Here is a 17626-nt window from a genome sequence, read left to right on the forward strand (position 1 = left end):
ATTCTCTAAGACATAGTCGATTGATCAACGAACCCGAGGTGTGTTGTATGGGTAGGGACTAGGGTGTTTAAGGGACGAAGGAGGGGTGCGCCCTTGCTAGGGATGTGATATAATTACGAGGCTCGATATTTCGGCCCTTTTCCTATGATCAATATCACCATCGTTGACGTAATTTAAAAACTCAATGAGAAAATAATAATTGCACACTTTTTATGCAAGTAAGTTGCGAAATATAACGGTTGTATACTTAAGTGTTAAAAATTTCAAATGGCATACTTACTAATTTCTTATTTAAGTACTGCAGCTTTGCCTATAAATAATATTTTAATAGTCTCATATCAATGAAAAGTTTGGACGGAAATAATACGCGATTATTTACTGTCGAAAATAATTTCTTCTCTAAACATTGAGAAATATATTATTATAAATTATTATTTTCAAAAAATTATATTCAAGCTGATAGCACAAGAATATCGCGCACCATACATTGTTATGGACACGTTCACACTGTACTACATTATGCTATTATACTATAGCGTAATCTGAAACCAGCTTAATTTATATTATATTTAGTATTTACCAAATATTTTTACCAATTTTTTTTCTTTAACCTATCTATCGTCTTCGATAAGTCTTCGATATTATAAGCGAATTAAGATATGATCAAATATCGGATTGGTAAAGGCTTACATAACCGGAAAGGTTTCAGGGGTGTCTAAAAATGGTTTCGGGTAACATACCTATAGGGCGTCAGTCATCACTACACCCAAGCTGTACTTATGCGTTAGTAGCTCGGGGCACCTTGCGCGGGACGGACTCTATCACGGGATTTCCCTCCAGACATCGTAAACATTATCGTGACATAAACAAACTGTTCAAAAACAATTAAACAAACGCAATTTATTTTTAACAATCGTTGCGTGGTTTCAAAATGATCGTGCTGTATTTTACGGAGGTTTCTGTAGTTCAAAACTCTTACGATGTATAAGAGGTTGGCGCGCTTACATCGTTTTTGATTAAGGTAAGCGACATTGTTGGCTTTTTGCATTCATTTTCATTATGTTTACCCCTGTATTGTGTCGTTAACCGTAATTCGAGAATGCGTGAGTATACAATACTAAAATTCGTACTTTATTTTCTCGCGTAATGTTGACTTTCAAAAGTTACATAGATGATATTTTATATATATTTTAATAAATTAGCAAGGTAATATTTTGACCTAGCTTGCGAATAATATTTAAACGTCTCTTGTTTATAAAGTACTTTATATATTTGGTGTTATAATTTCATTATATTTCCCAGCGATTGCTAATGTAATATTTACTATGTAAATGTATTATAAGTATTAAGAAAGTTTCTTGAAGGTATATTTTATACAAATTTATCTAGTTACACAGATGACTTACACCGTACATTTTTAAATATCAAAATTATTTTATGAGCCATGTGCTACGAATAATAAAAACTAAGGAAAAGTAACTCCGTCAAAAAACATGCTCCACAATACTTGTCAAAAAAGTATAGGTACACATTTCAATACATTTGCAATATTTAGGTGACCTTGACGTTACATGACAGATCAAAAGGAACCAAATTTAAAACGGTAATAGTATGGGAGTTACGATTCCTTAGTTTTTATTATTCGTAGGCTATGTGTAACTAATTTTGATGATGAATTAATTATTATTATTATTTAATTTTATGTATTATAGCTATTGGAAATATTCATGAGTATACTGGTAATTTAGGTGTAATATGAGGCTAAGTATTAAACATATAAACGATGCGTTATGGTTATTGCTCAGGCGATAAAGTAAATTTATGTGCCAGCGAATATTCTCATTTATATTGTATATTCTTCTTTATTTTTGTTATATTCGAATCAAAAATAAAGTGAAATTGAACATTTCTTTTCATGGCGAACAAAATTTTAGTCAAAATATGTGACTTATTTACACACATTATTATTTACACGTCGGTTTTTTTACACAGACTATTTTTTAAATCTTACATTTGTTATTAATGGACCTAAACAAATATACTGTTGCCCATGGACTGCAACACCAGAGGAATGTTAGTTGTTACACATCTTGTAATTTCTCTGGTCCTGCGCACTTGTGTTTCTGGTCCTTATGGCACCTAACATCTATCCTGAACTAATTTTGGACTTATTTACTTGGCGAAAAACATACTATCGCTAAGCATTTTCTTCTATGTACATAATTTTGAGTCAATGCTTTTCAATGCAATCTATATAGGTATATAAAACTCAAAGGTGACTGACTGATTGACATAGTGATCTATCAACGCACAGCCCAAACCATTGGACGGATCGGGCTGAAATTTGGCATGCAGGTAGATGTTATGACGTAGGCATCCGCTAAGAAAGGATTTTGATAAATTCCAATCCCAAGGGGTTCAAATAGAGGATGAAAGTTTGTATATAATAATACTTCTTAACGCGAGCGAAGCCGCGGGCAAAAGCTCGTATAATATAATGTCATAACAAAAATATAGGAATTATTACATTTATACAAACAATGTAAAATCCTTAATAATTTCTCGCGATATCCCTCGAAACTCGTACTTTTACGTATCGACCGTTTTTCGTATAATCTTTCAGATTCAAGAAAAGTTAATATTCAAAATTAAAACTTTCATCAAAGTTTGAATATTAATATTTATACCGCAGCTCTACGAATAATTTTTATTATTCGTAGCCGCAGCTATTTGATAATGAGAGTCCTAAAGATTGACGTCTTACTTTACATAACGGGATTCTGTTATATTCTGTTCGTTTGGAACTAGCTTTTCCCGCGATTTTGTTCGCGCAAAATAATAAAAATCGGCCAAGCCAACGAAGCTAGCGATACGAGCGAGTCGGACTCGCGCACTAAGGGTTCCGCACCGAATATAGAGGGAAAGTGGGGAATTTTTTTATTTTTTGTATGGGAGCCCCTTTACTTATTTATTTTATTTTAATTTTGTTATTTAATAATTAAGTACTTACACATAATACAATTGAGGACTTTGTAAAAATTTCAAGTGTCTACATGTAGCCATTATAGATTAGGAGCCAAAAAGGACAAAAAAATTACGTTTGTTGTATGGAAGCCCCCTTAAATCATAACTTTCTTTTGTTTTTAGTATTTGTTGTTGTAGCGGCACAAAAAATACACAATCTGTGGAAATTTCAGAAGTCTAGCTATAGCGGTTCTTGAGTTACAGCCTGGAGACAGACAGACAGACGGACAGACATCGAAGTCTCAGTAATACGGTCCCGTTTTTACCCTTTGGGTACGGAAACCTAAAAATGCAAATAAACGACTTATTTCAAGTATCATAATTCATAATATAGTCTGATTTTAACAGTATGCAGTAGTAAAAACAAACTATTGAGTGGTAAATGTACGTGTAGAGCTACAGCGGTGTAGCTTTTAGCTTTTAGATTTCGTAGCAGCTTATCTCTCGTAGCAAGGCTTGTACAATAGGATTTTAGAGTTGGAATTATCCGAAAAAATTCACGAATAGTTCGATTCAAAGTGTTATATCAGGGGTTGGCAAGTAATTTTGGGTGGGGTCCGAATACTGTGGGAAAATTTTAACGATGTCCAGAAAAAAATAAACTTGTCCTATGTAGCTTAAAAATATTATTTTAAGTAATGAAGGTATACGTATACCTTATTTTTGTATTCATTGATACTTGGTATAAAATACATTAAGTACTTACAATAATATTTCTCGGTCCGAGTTTCGACCTTTCGCGGTCCGCCTGTTGTCGACCGCTGTGTTATATTACCTATAGCTTTCGTAAAATCTGTAGAATGGACGGTAAAACGAGCAAACGGACTGCCTTAAGGCGCTGTGGTTGTCGCAACTACGTAAGATGGGTTTTTTAAATATATTTTTTTTGTAAAGGAAATGTCATTATTTAAGTATGAAAAAAGTACCGTTTTAAAATTGAGAAAATTTCCTATATGCAAAGGTATATCAGTACACAATTTTATAAATTCTGCTCGATAGAAAAAATCTCAAAGAATAAATAAATACTGTTATAACGCTGTTGCCTGTTTTTTATAATTAAATTATTTTATGGCTAAATTACACACTTTCTAGAAAAAACAAAAAAAAATGACATTTGTCGTAACCTAATCTAAACGATTTGATATAATATTTGATTTGTGTAATACTAAAAACAAAAGGTTTTTTCTCCTATTTCCTATTATCAAGGCACGCGGCGAGCGCGTAACCGCCACTGTACAAGGCGCGCTGATATGAATGTTATTTTAATGTCCTTTACGTCGATATTCGTACTGACAGACATCGACCTGCTAATTTTAGAGACTATTGGGCCTTAAGGTACGCGATTGCTTTGTCATACTCATGGATACAAAAATACTTATAGATGCTTATAAAGATAATAACTAGTTTTAATTAATATTATTAGCAAGTAGTTATTATTTCTATAAAGTAGTTAAGAGAACGTTCGCCATCTTTGTACGACTATACGGACATGAAATACATATATTATTATATCCAACAATACTTAAATCATTGAATGATACCTATATTTCAAAATAGTTAAAATGACTGCATGAGAGGAATAAATACTAAATTTTTCATAAGAAACCTTCGTTATCAGATTACTCAAAAATTCGGGCGTTTTCATTTTATTAAAATAAATTATGACTTTAATGTATTCAGGTAACATACTCATCGCATAATATTTGCCTGAATGTCTTTTAATTTTTTCCCTATAAGGTCAACTTGCACCAGTCTGGGTTAGAGTAAACCTTGGGTTAAATATTATGTTATTTCTCTTGTTCCTCGCATTTATGAGAAAAAGGAAAAATGTATGGTATTTTAAGACAGGATAAACTTTTTTTTAAAAGGTGCTGGTTGGCAGCGGGCGACACGATGCAACCGCAGATGACGTGTGGCAGCGACACTACTGGTTTGTATGTATTTCTGCGAAATACTCTCCGCAGCTAGTGACACGAAGCTAGCGACACTTATTCATAGAAATACATAGAAACCAGTAGTGTTGCGACGACACGTCGTCTGCTGCAACATCATGTAGCCGGCTTCCAACTAGTACCTTAACTCGCATCGTCGCAAGTGGTCCGCGCAAAAAAATAGAGCTATACAAGGCTAGCTATTAATTAAATATATAACATACTAGCTGCCCCGGTGAACTTCGTGTCACTTTAAAACCTTCCCTGGGCTTCTACGAATATTTTAAGACTAAAATCAGCCCAATCCGTTCAGCCGTTTTCGAGTTTTAGCATTACTAACACAATTGAAAATCCATTTATATATATATATATATATATATATATATATATATATATATATATATATATATATATATATATATATATATATATATATATATATATATATATATATATATATATATATATATATATATATATATATATATATATATATATATATATATATATATATATATATATATATATATATATATATATATATATATATATATATATATATATATATATATATATATATATATATATATATATATATATATATATATATATCTTAATATATATATTTCTTGTGTGCGTGTGTATGTGACTGAACTCCTCCTAAACGACTGGACCAATTTTGATGAAATTTTTTTTGTGTGTTCGTGGAGATTCGAGAATGGTTTAGATTTACAGTTTGGTCTACTGGAAAATGTTTTTTCAATTAATTTCTTATTTATAAGGAGTTGTTGATTTTGGAATGTTTTACATTAGATCCGGCGGACGGCGCTATCATCGCATTCAATATTATTCTATTTCAATTTTAGTTTGTCCTGACAGATGGTGCTACGATTAATTTGAAAAAAAATTTGTTATTCAATTCATGTGCTGATTAAAATATTAAATAAATAACACATAGGCTACAATTTTAACCGACTTTCAAAATGGGGGAGGTGTTATGTTCGTTTTCTTATATTCAACGATTACTCCGCCGTTTGTTAACCGATTTTCAAAATTTTTCTTTTGGTATATAGGGTATCATCCCAATTTGGTATTATATTCAGAATAGTGGTGATCTGATGAAGGATCCATAAGTAATCGAGGGAACTCCTCAAAACTTATAGGGAAACATATGGTGACTTCGGTTTCGTGAGAAGTATTCTAAGCATATGCTACCAACAAGTAAGATTTTGCACCGAGATATACCTGGTATACCGTGGTTCGGAAGGTGCTGAGAGAATTCCTGATTCTTTATAGATACAAGTTTGGGAGTTTCGGCGTTGTTTTAAGAACAGAAAGCATATGCTACTATGCAAATTACATTCTTCATCATCATCATCATCATCATCACTACCATATTATACCATTTCATAGTCTTTTAGATCGAGACTCGAGTTTGTCAAGCGATAATTAAAAAAAATCTATATCTACCTAATATTATAAACCTGAAGAGTATGTTTGCTTGAACGCGTCAATCTCAGAAACTACAGGTCCGATTTAAAAACTTATCTCAGTGTTAGATAGATCATTTATCGAGTAAGACTCATCATTTATCGAGAAGGTTATATTATATTATTACTCTAAGACTAATACGACAGAAGAAACTCAGGAAAATGTGGGAAAAACGGGGGAAATATTTTTTATGGGATAATGTACCTACGGATTCTGTAAAATTTCTAGTTTACGCGGGCGAAGCCGCGCGGGACATCTAGTATATATATATATATATATATATATATATATATATATATATATATATATATATATATATATATATATATATATAAATATATATTTATATTATACTAAACCTAAAATATAAAAGAAATTTGTGTATTTTAGGTTTAGTGGTATTAAAGTTCAAATCGACTTTTAAGTATTATGACAAATCTTTTGTATGGGAGTATAGAAAAGTGTTGTTTTTAGACTTTTTTTCAGGTATTTTTTTTTAGAATTTTTCTCTCCGTAAGAACCATCCTCGTACTTCAAGGAATATTTTAAAAAAAGATTTAGCGAAATCGGTCCAACCGTTCTCGAGTTTTGCGCTTAGCAACACATTCAGCGACTCATTTTTATATTATAGATTTAATCTTATAACGTTTTGCGTTTTTGTATCACATCTAAAGTACCAAACTATATTATATTTCGTTTTACAATTGCATTTGTTCTTAGCAAATACATCTTATAACCAAATTATATGTGTAAATATATTAAATATAAAAATAAAAGAGTATGCGGACTCTTCTTCACTACGATAAGGACACATCTGAGGAGTGACGATCTTTGATCTGTAGTGTACAGTCTTTGGAAGTTAAATTACGGCCCGAGTGTCGACGGTCTCGCTAACTTTGCGAATGCTCAATACCTAAGTCACTTTCATGTGAAACTCAAATTTTAATTCGTTCACACGCGGTAGGCTCCCGTATTTCAGATAATTGAGTTTCGTGCTACGCGAACTTGCACTCTGCTTTTTGGTAATAAGGCGTATTATGGTTTGGAGATCGAGAAATGTCGTGAGTTGTGTTTCTGAGCAAGATAATGTTTACTTTGCATTAATTTGGCCACGAATGCGCAAATTAATTAAGTTTTTGCGTGGCGATGTAACGCAGGAGCCGGTTTTATATTACGTATAAATCCACATTTTGAAAGTATAGAACTGAAGGTATTAGAGTTACCTATAACCATTTATGAAAAACAAAAAACCCGACTTTTCCGATGTAAGCTCTTACATTAATTAAGATAAATTTACTGACAGCTCCGAAACGCGTAAATTCTGCAATCTAGGCTCATACAAGCATTTGTAACTTTCTTCTTCTTCTTCTTTTTAATAATGGCTCCTTGCCAATGTCAGAGTGACATTTGTGACTTTTCTTTTGGCACATCCGGGTAAAAGCCCAAATTCCAAAATGTCATAGCCCGTAGGTACAGCGTTATAATCACTTTATGAAAAATAACATTCCAACCTTTTTGTTTGCTGGTCAAAAGCCGATAGGTTATTTTTAATATACCAGCTGTTGAGAATGTTTAAAATGCCGCTCTCGTCTTGCGGGCACACCTAAACGATTTATGTTCAATAAAAAGGAAACCACATTTCTTGTGTCGTATCTATGCGTTTCTACTTTTGTATTCTTATCTTAGAACCCTATAAATTTTAATATTGTGGAATTCAACTCTGGCGTCTGGAAATCTTCGCGACTGTATTTATGTTATGTGTGCAACGTTCTTAATGTCTTTTGGGAACCATTTATCATACCTGTAACGTTTGCAAAGAATAACTAAGGCCGCGCTCGGGAGGCGCACATTTTTGCCTCGTAATGAAAGAGGGGTCAATTCAGACCGCAACGTGACGAGATGCATTTCTATGTATGGATTTGACAGATTTGCAAGACATCTCACGCTCACAAAATATGTCAATTCAGTACAAATTTAGAAACGCATCTACGCGTCGCGTTGCGGTCTGAATTGACCCGGGTCGCAACGCGACGAGGCGAGGCGAGGCGATTGACAGACTTCAATTGCGTGAGACGCCTTGCGAATCTGTCAAATCCATATTTTAGAAATACATCAACGCGTCGCGTTGCGGTCTGAATCAACCTGGTTTAATGCTATCCTCGACTTTTGTCTTAAAACTCATGTTCACAAGCTACATTATTAAATGTATTTTTACGTAAATTAAATTAGCTTTAATTATCTTATTTGCTTATTAATGCACAATATACTTCTCGAAACCGTAAGTTGTACAAATTTGCGTCCTATCTCGCTACCATTTTCCAACTACTGGAACGCATCATTCACCGTAGATTAGTATCATTTCTTAACAAAAATGCTATAATTAATAGCCGACAATTTGGTTTCCAAAAAGGAAAATCAACAGAGTCTCTGCTCTCACAAATAAAGTTATTGCCTACCCGGATAAAGGTCAACGCTGCTTGGGCGTGTTGCTAGATCTAGCAAAGGCGTTCTAGAGACGATTTCCATACCTATTCTATTAAAGAAACTCGAAGCATAATATGGTGTTAGGGGTATAGCTTGAAAATGATTTATCAGTTACTTAACGGGACGGAAACAGTGCATTCAAATAGGTGGACAATCTGAGTGCTGCTAGATCTATCTCTTACGGCGTTCCAGAGGGCAGTATTCTTGGACTGACTCTCTTATTTATATGAACGATATTGCCTTTCTGCCCTTGTCTTGTGCGGAAGTTTACTGCTACGCGGATGACACTGCTCTCATTTTTCACGGTCCATCAGAGAAAGTAGTTTGTCGCGAGGCCGAAGGTGGAATATCACTGGTCTTGAACGGGTTTAGTGCCTATTCACTCTAAATACAACTAAAACTTATTTCATATTTTTCCATAAAACATCTGCTTAAATACCTTAAAGGTGCATACCCACTTTTGTCTATCAGCGAAGCCTATCTGCTACGACTGTCTCCAAATACAAAGATCACCTGACATAAAATATCTAGGCATAATTCTTGACGAAAAGCTGTCTTTCAAACACGGTAGTTTGTTGTGCTCTCGTATTAGGAAAATAATTCCAATAATAAAAAACATCTGCAACTCAGTCGATTTCCGTATGCTCAGAATGATTTAACTAGCATTGTGCCAATCGATAATCAACTATTGTATACTAGTTTGGGAATGTATATTCTCATCCACCCTGATCTCCGCCGAAAGAGCACAGAGGGCCTTGAGTACGGCCCTCTGTGCTGTAGGATTACACAAACGTCGCTGATAAGAAGTTAATCAAATAGAAATGGTTCGTCCTACGTAAATGTAAGGAAATAATTACAAAAACTTCTTGCGAGGACGCGCTTTCGTCTTCAATTTTCGTCATCATCTTGCATTCAAGCTTATAAGATCGCAATCGTTCAACGTCCGCATATATTCACAAACACACACACAACCCCCCCCCCCCTCCCTCTTTTAATATTATTATTTTAAGTGTATTTTTCTAAAATTTCACGAGAATGTTCCGACTGGCCCCACAGGACAGGGTATGTCTTTTGTATTTCATACTGACATAATATTTCTATAAAGATCTGTACCACACAACGGCATCTACGACATCGATGCTGTAAGAAATGGTACACATGACGTATCAATCATAGGCCGAATGTTGAAAGACCATGGGACGATAAAGACGGTACGGTAGTTAACAAAGGCCTAAATCGCTTACGTCAAAATTTAAATGGGCCTGAAATAGTTCGCGCATCGAATACATTGTTCAGTGGAAATAAAAATAAAAGTGATTTTTATTACGCACGAATGTTCCCCAGAGACACCGCGTCAATTTATATCGAAAAGCGACGACACGCGACGCCATCCGACGTTAGTTGTTTTTACATTAGACGATAACGACACGATACAATTCGATGACAAAAGTTGGTTCCGTAATGACTCCCTGGGCATTTTAAGTTAGTATACAGTATGCACTTAAGATTTTGTTGGTTCTTTTAGGTAAATTTAGCTAAATAGCGAAATATACTATACATACTAAACAATTCTACAAAATTCGTATGCCATTTTACGCTAGAGACTATGTGTGAATACTATATAATAATTTATTATTTTTAACGGTTCGAAACATTAAGAATCAATTTACCTATTAAGAAATTTACCAAAGGATTAAAAAAATATTTATATTAAAGCCCGCAAAACATACTTACTTGTCTGCTGATCATCACGATATTATGTGCAGTATCGTATCGTCTTATGTAAAAACTCTTCTTTCACACGTAAAAAACATTTGCGAGATATAGAATTCAAATTAAAACCGTAAGGGACATGACGGTATGGAATTTCAGATATTCTATTGCCTATTGCACGTAACTGAAATAAAACGTATTTGTTTCTTTCTGTTGTACCTGTGCACAGACATAGATATGTGCACCTGTGCCTATGGACGATGGCATTTATTAAGACTATTTAACCATACTAGAGATCGCCCAATGGTCGAAATTCGACCTTAGTTTCAACGACATTAGGACTACTACCTATATTTTGTAAAAAAATATTGACTTTATAATATTTTTTCAACTCTTGTCTCTGGGACTCAGCTGATCTCAGACTGGACGTGTAAGCATTGTCTAATAGTATCTCAGATTCAATAAAAAAAACTATAATCCATTTTCAATTTGTCTACTTGTTGTCAACAGACTTCAACCATAAATAAAAGAGAATAATTCGTATGTATAGGCTTGCCACTAAAAAATCTGTCATTTTTCCTAGTGTGTGTGTTGTAGAGTGTGTAATGTTTTATTTGTTAAAAAAATGTATAATAAAAGCATAATTTCAAAATAATATTAGCTCGATGCACTCCTTCACCATATAAACTATAACTGTGCAAAATTTGATTCACCTACGTTTCCCCATTTTTCGTCGAAAGGGATACAAAGTTTTTGGCTCACGTATTAATATATAGATTATAATGAAAGTTAATTGCATTCAGGTGTTACGTTAAATCAGCTTAATTTAGAGCCATCTTGAAATAGGTCACAGCTGCCGTTATAAAGAAAAGAATCACCGTCCACCTTATATCGATCTGGCCTTAAAAGAAAATTCGCAGTTCTAATTGAAGAGAATTTTGTCTGCCGCGGTTTTATTAGAGTAAATTACATCATCATCACCACGCCAGTTGTCCGTTTATCTGTAAGATATGTTTATTTCCTCACGACTCGATGCTAAAATATTTTTAGTATTATAAGATATTAAAAGTGATTGATATTATGGTAAGTAAATAAAACAATTAGAAAAAGTGGGCCACTAAGTGAATAGTCAACGGCCGGTCTCGTTGAAATGCGTTTACGCATCCGGCATCCCAGGCAGTCTGGGGAGGCTACCGGGGTTTATGGGACTCCCCGGCGGTCGTGGAGGCCACTAAAACCCCGACGGTTTTCCTACTTTTCCGCTAAAGGCCTGCTTTTCCGCTTAAGAGGGCGACTAAGAGGGCGAGGGAAAAAATCAAACATCGTCCTTCTCTCTTCACACTAACGCCCGTCTTTCATATGCCAGGTGGAAAAGAACGACGCGGATTCATCGCCAAATTAGATTTTTCTCAATAACTCGATAAATATACAACATTTTAAAAGTCCGCTAGGTCGATCTCTCAATGATAGAATTTTATACAATGTGTTAAAATATTAACTTAGTTCAATGCACGGTTACGGCAATAAATGAAAAAATTCTTGAAAATTAGATGCATCTTTGTGATTTTTTCGATCGATAAAATTTTAATATATCGTGTTTTTGCTCAGATCGAATTCTCGGAAATATAATGTAGTATCTAAAAATATAGCTTCGAATGACATGACATTTTTAAATGAATCATTAACTACTGTAAGAAGAAGAAGAACTACTGCAGTTGCTTGCAAATTATTATTTTTAATGCAAACGCCTTGGCGGGGGCAACTCGATTTGTTTGGAACTATACATTTTTATGGGATAAAAAGTATTCTATTTCATTCCCGGTGCTCAAAGTATCTCCATACCAATAGAGGCAACAGACAAAGGCATTATCTTATTTTTAATATTAGTAAGAATTGCTTGCAAATTCTTTTTTTGTTTGGCAAAACACACTTTTTATATAATATTGCGCTGTTCACTTTATGTAAAAAATTATATAACGGTATTTTGTTCATTTAAGTTGAGGTGTTTTTGCGCGAACGAGGTGGTTGGGAATGCGGTCAACAGGCCGACACGAAGGTCAAGTTCACGCTATACTAAACCTAGATTAGGGCTATTGCCTATTTCATACTATACGGCTGGAAATATTGAAAATTAAGTAAGCGGCGCCCCTAGACGATCAATTTTATTGTGCAAGATATTGCATGATAACGTATTGTGCAATATTATTGACCGTCTAGGGTTAATTTTGAACGTGCCCGCCTTTCAATCATATTGTCAAATAAACTGTTTAATGAAATTGAAGCGTGATATTGCACAATAAAATTATTGATCGTCAAGGGAGCGGCTAAGTTATTGAAGTTCCCATAACTTCAATACCCTGTAGATACTCTATCGGCACATTGAACAAGCGATTGATATTTTTGTATGTTACAATGTGGAATTACAGTTAACGCTAGTATGTTTAACCCTAGAGCTTGTTGTCAGCTAGTTATTTGTGCGAAGTCAAAATGGTGGAAAGATAATTTCTAGCACAATAGACTGTGCACGGGTAGGTTCTATGAAATATTTATGAGCATTTTGCTATTGAATTTTATCGTCTTAATTGCCTCATAATTTTCAATATAAGTGATAATTTATAAAAACTAGATTACGTTTTTCAGGAATTCGTTTATTACATTTGCAGTGGTAAAACAATCCAATGTCTTTTTCCTGGCTAAGGCCAACTTAAAATGTGTTCATCTAAATCGGTAAATCGGGTTAGAATGTCAAGCATGAAGAGGTAACAGACAGACCGACAGCCGCACTTTCAAGTTTCACATTAATTATAATATTAGTAAGAAAGTTAGGAAATTTAAAAAATAAACATCTTAATTATTTTGATTATATCTAAAGTGTATTGAAGCAATTCTCTTATTAATTATAATTTTTTAACAAAAAATTTAACCCGACATCCAATGTAAAAACAATATTCTTAAAATTACCTAAAAAGTATGAAATAATTCTTATTACTGATTAGTGCCTTTTTCAAAATTCGACTAAGTAAATCTCAACGAATTCTGTACTCAATTTTCATTCGTTTGAAGTCGGTACCAGTCCAGAACTGAGATACTTGACATAGAACTTAGCCAGTACCGACTTCAAAAGAGTAAAAATTGAGTACAGAATTCGTTGAGATTTAGTCGATCTCAACGATAGTTCTGTTCGGTACCTTCGGATCCAGGGCATAACCTGGTGCCAAATCTTATTTTTTGGTAGCATTTACCTCGAATGCTTAAAAAAAACAAAATCACTATATATTTCCATACACAAGGAGTCCTCTCGATTCCTTATGGATCCCATCATCAGATCACCATTTTTGTGAACATGGTACCAACATCAGATTCAACCCAGTACAACAACAAAATAATCATGAAGATCGGTCCACGCACGGCGAAGTTATGGTTGAACATACAAAAAAAATAAACGGACGATCATAATGATATAACCTCCTCCTTTTTGGAAGTCGGTTAAAAAGAATGCACATTAACTGCTTCGATAAAGCCAACACTTTATAATACCACTATGAAATAAAATTCCTTATTTAACTATATTGTACTAGATGACGCCCGCGTGATAAAAATTCGTTTATCACGCGGGAAGCGTACATTTTACGTGGTAAAATGTATTATATGTCCACTCAAAGTATACCCATACCAAATTTCAGCATAAAGATTCAGCGGTTTGGGCGGAAGAGGTAACATACAGACTAAGGTACAAACAAACAAACGTTTAAGGCCCGTATAAATAGTCAGTACTTAAGATACGACCCGGTCTCAAGACGCGGTTCGGCTCTGTGATTGGTCCATATTTTGACAGCCAACCAATCACACAGCCCGAACCGTGTCTTGAGACCGAGATGCATCTTGAGTACTGACTATTTATACGGGCCTAAGTTTGCCTTTTCCCAGCAGTGGGATAGTACGAGTATATAGGCTCCAAAAAAAACTAAGTGCGGCGAGATCATGAATCGGTTATCGTCGGCTGTACATAAACGCGGTATCTTATCACAGACAGGCTTCCATTAGGAGTGATAACAACTGGTATTAAATCAACATCCAGTGGATTAAATTATTAATATATTATTAAAAGGATTTTTGATTTATGACATAGTATTATTTTTTTTTAGAATTATCATGCCCCTACTTTAGAAGTTAGAGGGGGGGACACACATTTTACCACTTTGGAAGAGTCTCTCTCGCAAACTATTCAGGTTAGAAAAAATGATATTAGAAACCTCAATATGATTTTTAAAGACCTATCCATAGATACCCCACAGTAGCCCCACACGCATAGGTAAGATATTTTTTTTTTGTTTCAGTGAACAGTTGTACCTATAGGGACCCCTAAAATTTTTAATATTTTTTCCATTTTTGTATCAAAATCTTAATGCGGTTCACAGACTAAATCTTTAAATAGTGTAGCTCTTATAGTTTCACACTTAACACTTATGAATTTTCAATCAGATCACGTGTCCCTGTACTCCTGACGCGAGTTTAACAGTTTTTACCCATGCCAAAAGTGTACAACGCAGATAAAGAAGATTTCAAAATTACCTCACCTGCTGAGCGCGACATCTCAGTCGGGCAGTCCTCATCTAGCTTATTTCTTTCATTATTGCTTCAGTCTTAATATTGACTTTTTGCAGATAGAAATTACTGTTATGAAGGTACAAAGACAACAAAGACATACTTAACGTTGGGTCATGATCAGTATCCATGATTGCCAGCATGTTTGTACCATTGAAAATTCATAGGCAGTTGATGGACTTACGTCATTTGGTCGGATTACGTCAATTCAATGGTCATCATCTGTCGTGTTCGACATATTGACTCGATCAATCTTCGTAGGTCCGCCATCTGCCTATGAACCAACTTCTCTGATAGTACATCCGTCCACACTGTCTGCATAATTATTGATCACGTCGATCTCGAAAAATCATGATGCGTAGATATGCATTTCTAAATTTGTATGGATTTGACAGATTCGCAAGACTTCTCACGCAATTGAAATCTGGCAAATCTCTCGATCTCTGGCTCGATGCACTTCTCGCCCGCCTCGCCTCGTCGCGTTGCGGTCTAAATTGACCCTAAGGGTTGATTCAGACCGCAACGCGATGCATTTTTAAATTTATATGGATTTGACAGATTCGCAAGAGATCTCACGCAATTGAAATCTGTCAAATCCATACAAATTCATGCCGCGCCGCGCCTCGCCTCGCATCGTTGCGGTCTGAATTGACCCTTACGCAACAGAGAGACATAAATTGTATTTTAATAATAACTAAACGCTAGAGCTTCGTTTACAACAAGCGTTGAAACATACCACCTGTGTTTTGTTTACTTTAATATCAGACTTAGGGTCAGTTCACATTGCAACGTCGCGAGGTGTTGCTATGCATTTTTATTTACTTAATCAAAATTGTAACAGAGAGCCCGTGAGCAGCAAGTCTGTCACTCAAATGTATATCTTCTTGTGTAGTAAATAAACCATAATTTTGAATGACTCCTTTAAAATTGTTAAGGCCACATTGCTTCGACACGATGCGCCGTCTGCACGGGCCTATAAAACATGGGCCTAGCCATAACATACGCTGTTACGTCGCAACGTAAAAATCTACATGTGCTATTGTTGTTTTGAGATACGACGCGCGACGTCGCAAGTGCTGCAACGCAGGCTGGATTTATGGCGTCCGCGTGAACGAGCGGCTTGGCCGCTACACAAACAATAGTACCAAGTATGTAACGATCTATTTAAATAGCTACGCGGTCGCGCTGTCTTTAACATAGTACAATAATTATTAAACTAGGCATTTGCATCCATTGTAGTATGTGATAATTTATACAATATATGGTTTCCCAAGCGCATACGGCATTCTCGTTACGTAGTCAGCCTAGTCCAGACGAAAGAACAGGTCAATACGTCTGGAACCAACCATGTGCGGGTTTCCTCACGATGTTTTCCTTCACCGTACGAGCGTCCGTATTATGTACTTGAGATCAGAAAGTGTCTCATTGGTACATGCCTCCACCCGGGATCGAACCTGCACCCTCTGCGAGTGCGAGCCAAAGGTCTACCCATTAGGCCACGGACGCTCGGACGCAAAAAAATCGAGCCTTATGGCCTGACCTTACACCTGCCCTAGTAGACAAGTGGCAAGCGATTATCGTAAACGCTAACAAAATGTATGCGATTTGACATAAGTCATCGCTTCGCTAGCGAATACTAATGTCAAATCCCATACATTTTGTGATGTTGGCGTTGTCTAGTCTGGGGGGTGAGCCCAAAACCTTTTCGTTTTCGCTTCGTTATAGAATCGCCAATGAAAATGAATGGAATTGACATAAGGGTACGTTAATATGACGTTCGACGAAGTATCCATACCAAAGTATTGCCATACCAAATTTAATCAAAATAGATTGAATAGTTTAGACTTTAGGCGATAATCATTAAAGTTTATTGTGCGGGAACCGTACATTTTCTGAGACAAAATTAGTATTCCGTGTCCTTTCCCAAAACTCAAAGTATCTCCATACCAAATTTCATCAAAATAGATTGAATAGTTTACGCGCAAATTATAAAAGTATATTGTGCAGTAAGCAGTTATTTTTCCGGGACAAAATATATCCTATGTTCTTCTTCGGGACTCAAAGTATCTTTATACCAAATTTCAGCAAAATGGGTCCAGCCGTTTACGCGTGATGTCGTGACCACGCGAAATATAACGTACCGCGCAGCTTCGCCCGCGTAAATTAGATACCTATTTCACAGACAAATTAGTCCACAAAAATAGCCTATGATCCTTCACGTGGTCTACTTCTTACCTGTGCCAAATAACAGAAAAATTTCTCCAGTAGTTCGTGAGATAAGCCCTTTCAAATAATTTGCCCCGTTTTTTTCCACATTTTCCTCTATTTCTTCGCTGCTTTTAGTTTGAGTGTGATAAAATATAGCCTATAGCCTTTCT

General features: G+C 35.2%; 1 protein-coding gene across 1 annotated transcript in view; it reads left to right on the forward strand.

The window, feature by feature from the left end:
* Positions 1-812: 812 nt before the first annotated feature.
* Positions 813-17626, forward strand: part of LOC121739183 — a 142538-nt gene continuing 125724 nt past the window's right edge. The window contains exon 1 of the mRNA XM_042131532.1: positions 813-1021. The gene's annotated coding sequence lies outside the window, so the exon portion shown is untranslated. The remainder of the gene's footprint in view (positions 1022-17626) is intronic.

The sequence above is a fragment of the Aricia agestis genome, chromosome Z (assembly GCF_905147365.1).
Source record: "Aricia agestis chromosome Z, ilAriAges1.1, whole genome shotgun sequence".
Classification (NCBI taxonomy): Eukaryota; Metazoa; Arthropoda; class Insecta; order Lepidoptera; family Lycaenidae; genus Aricia; species Aricia agestis.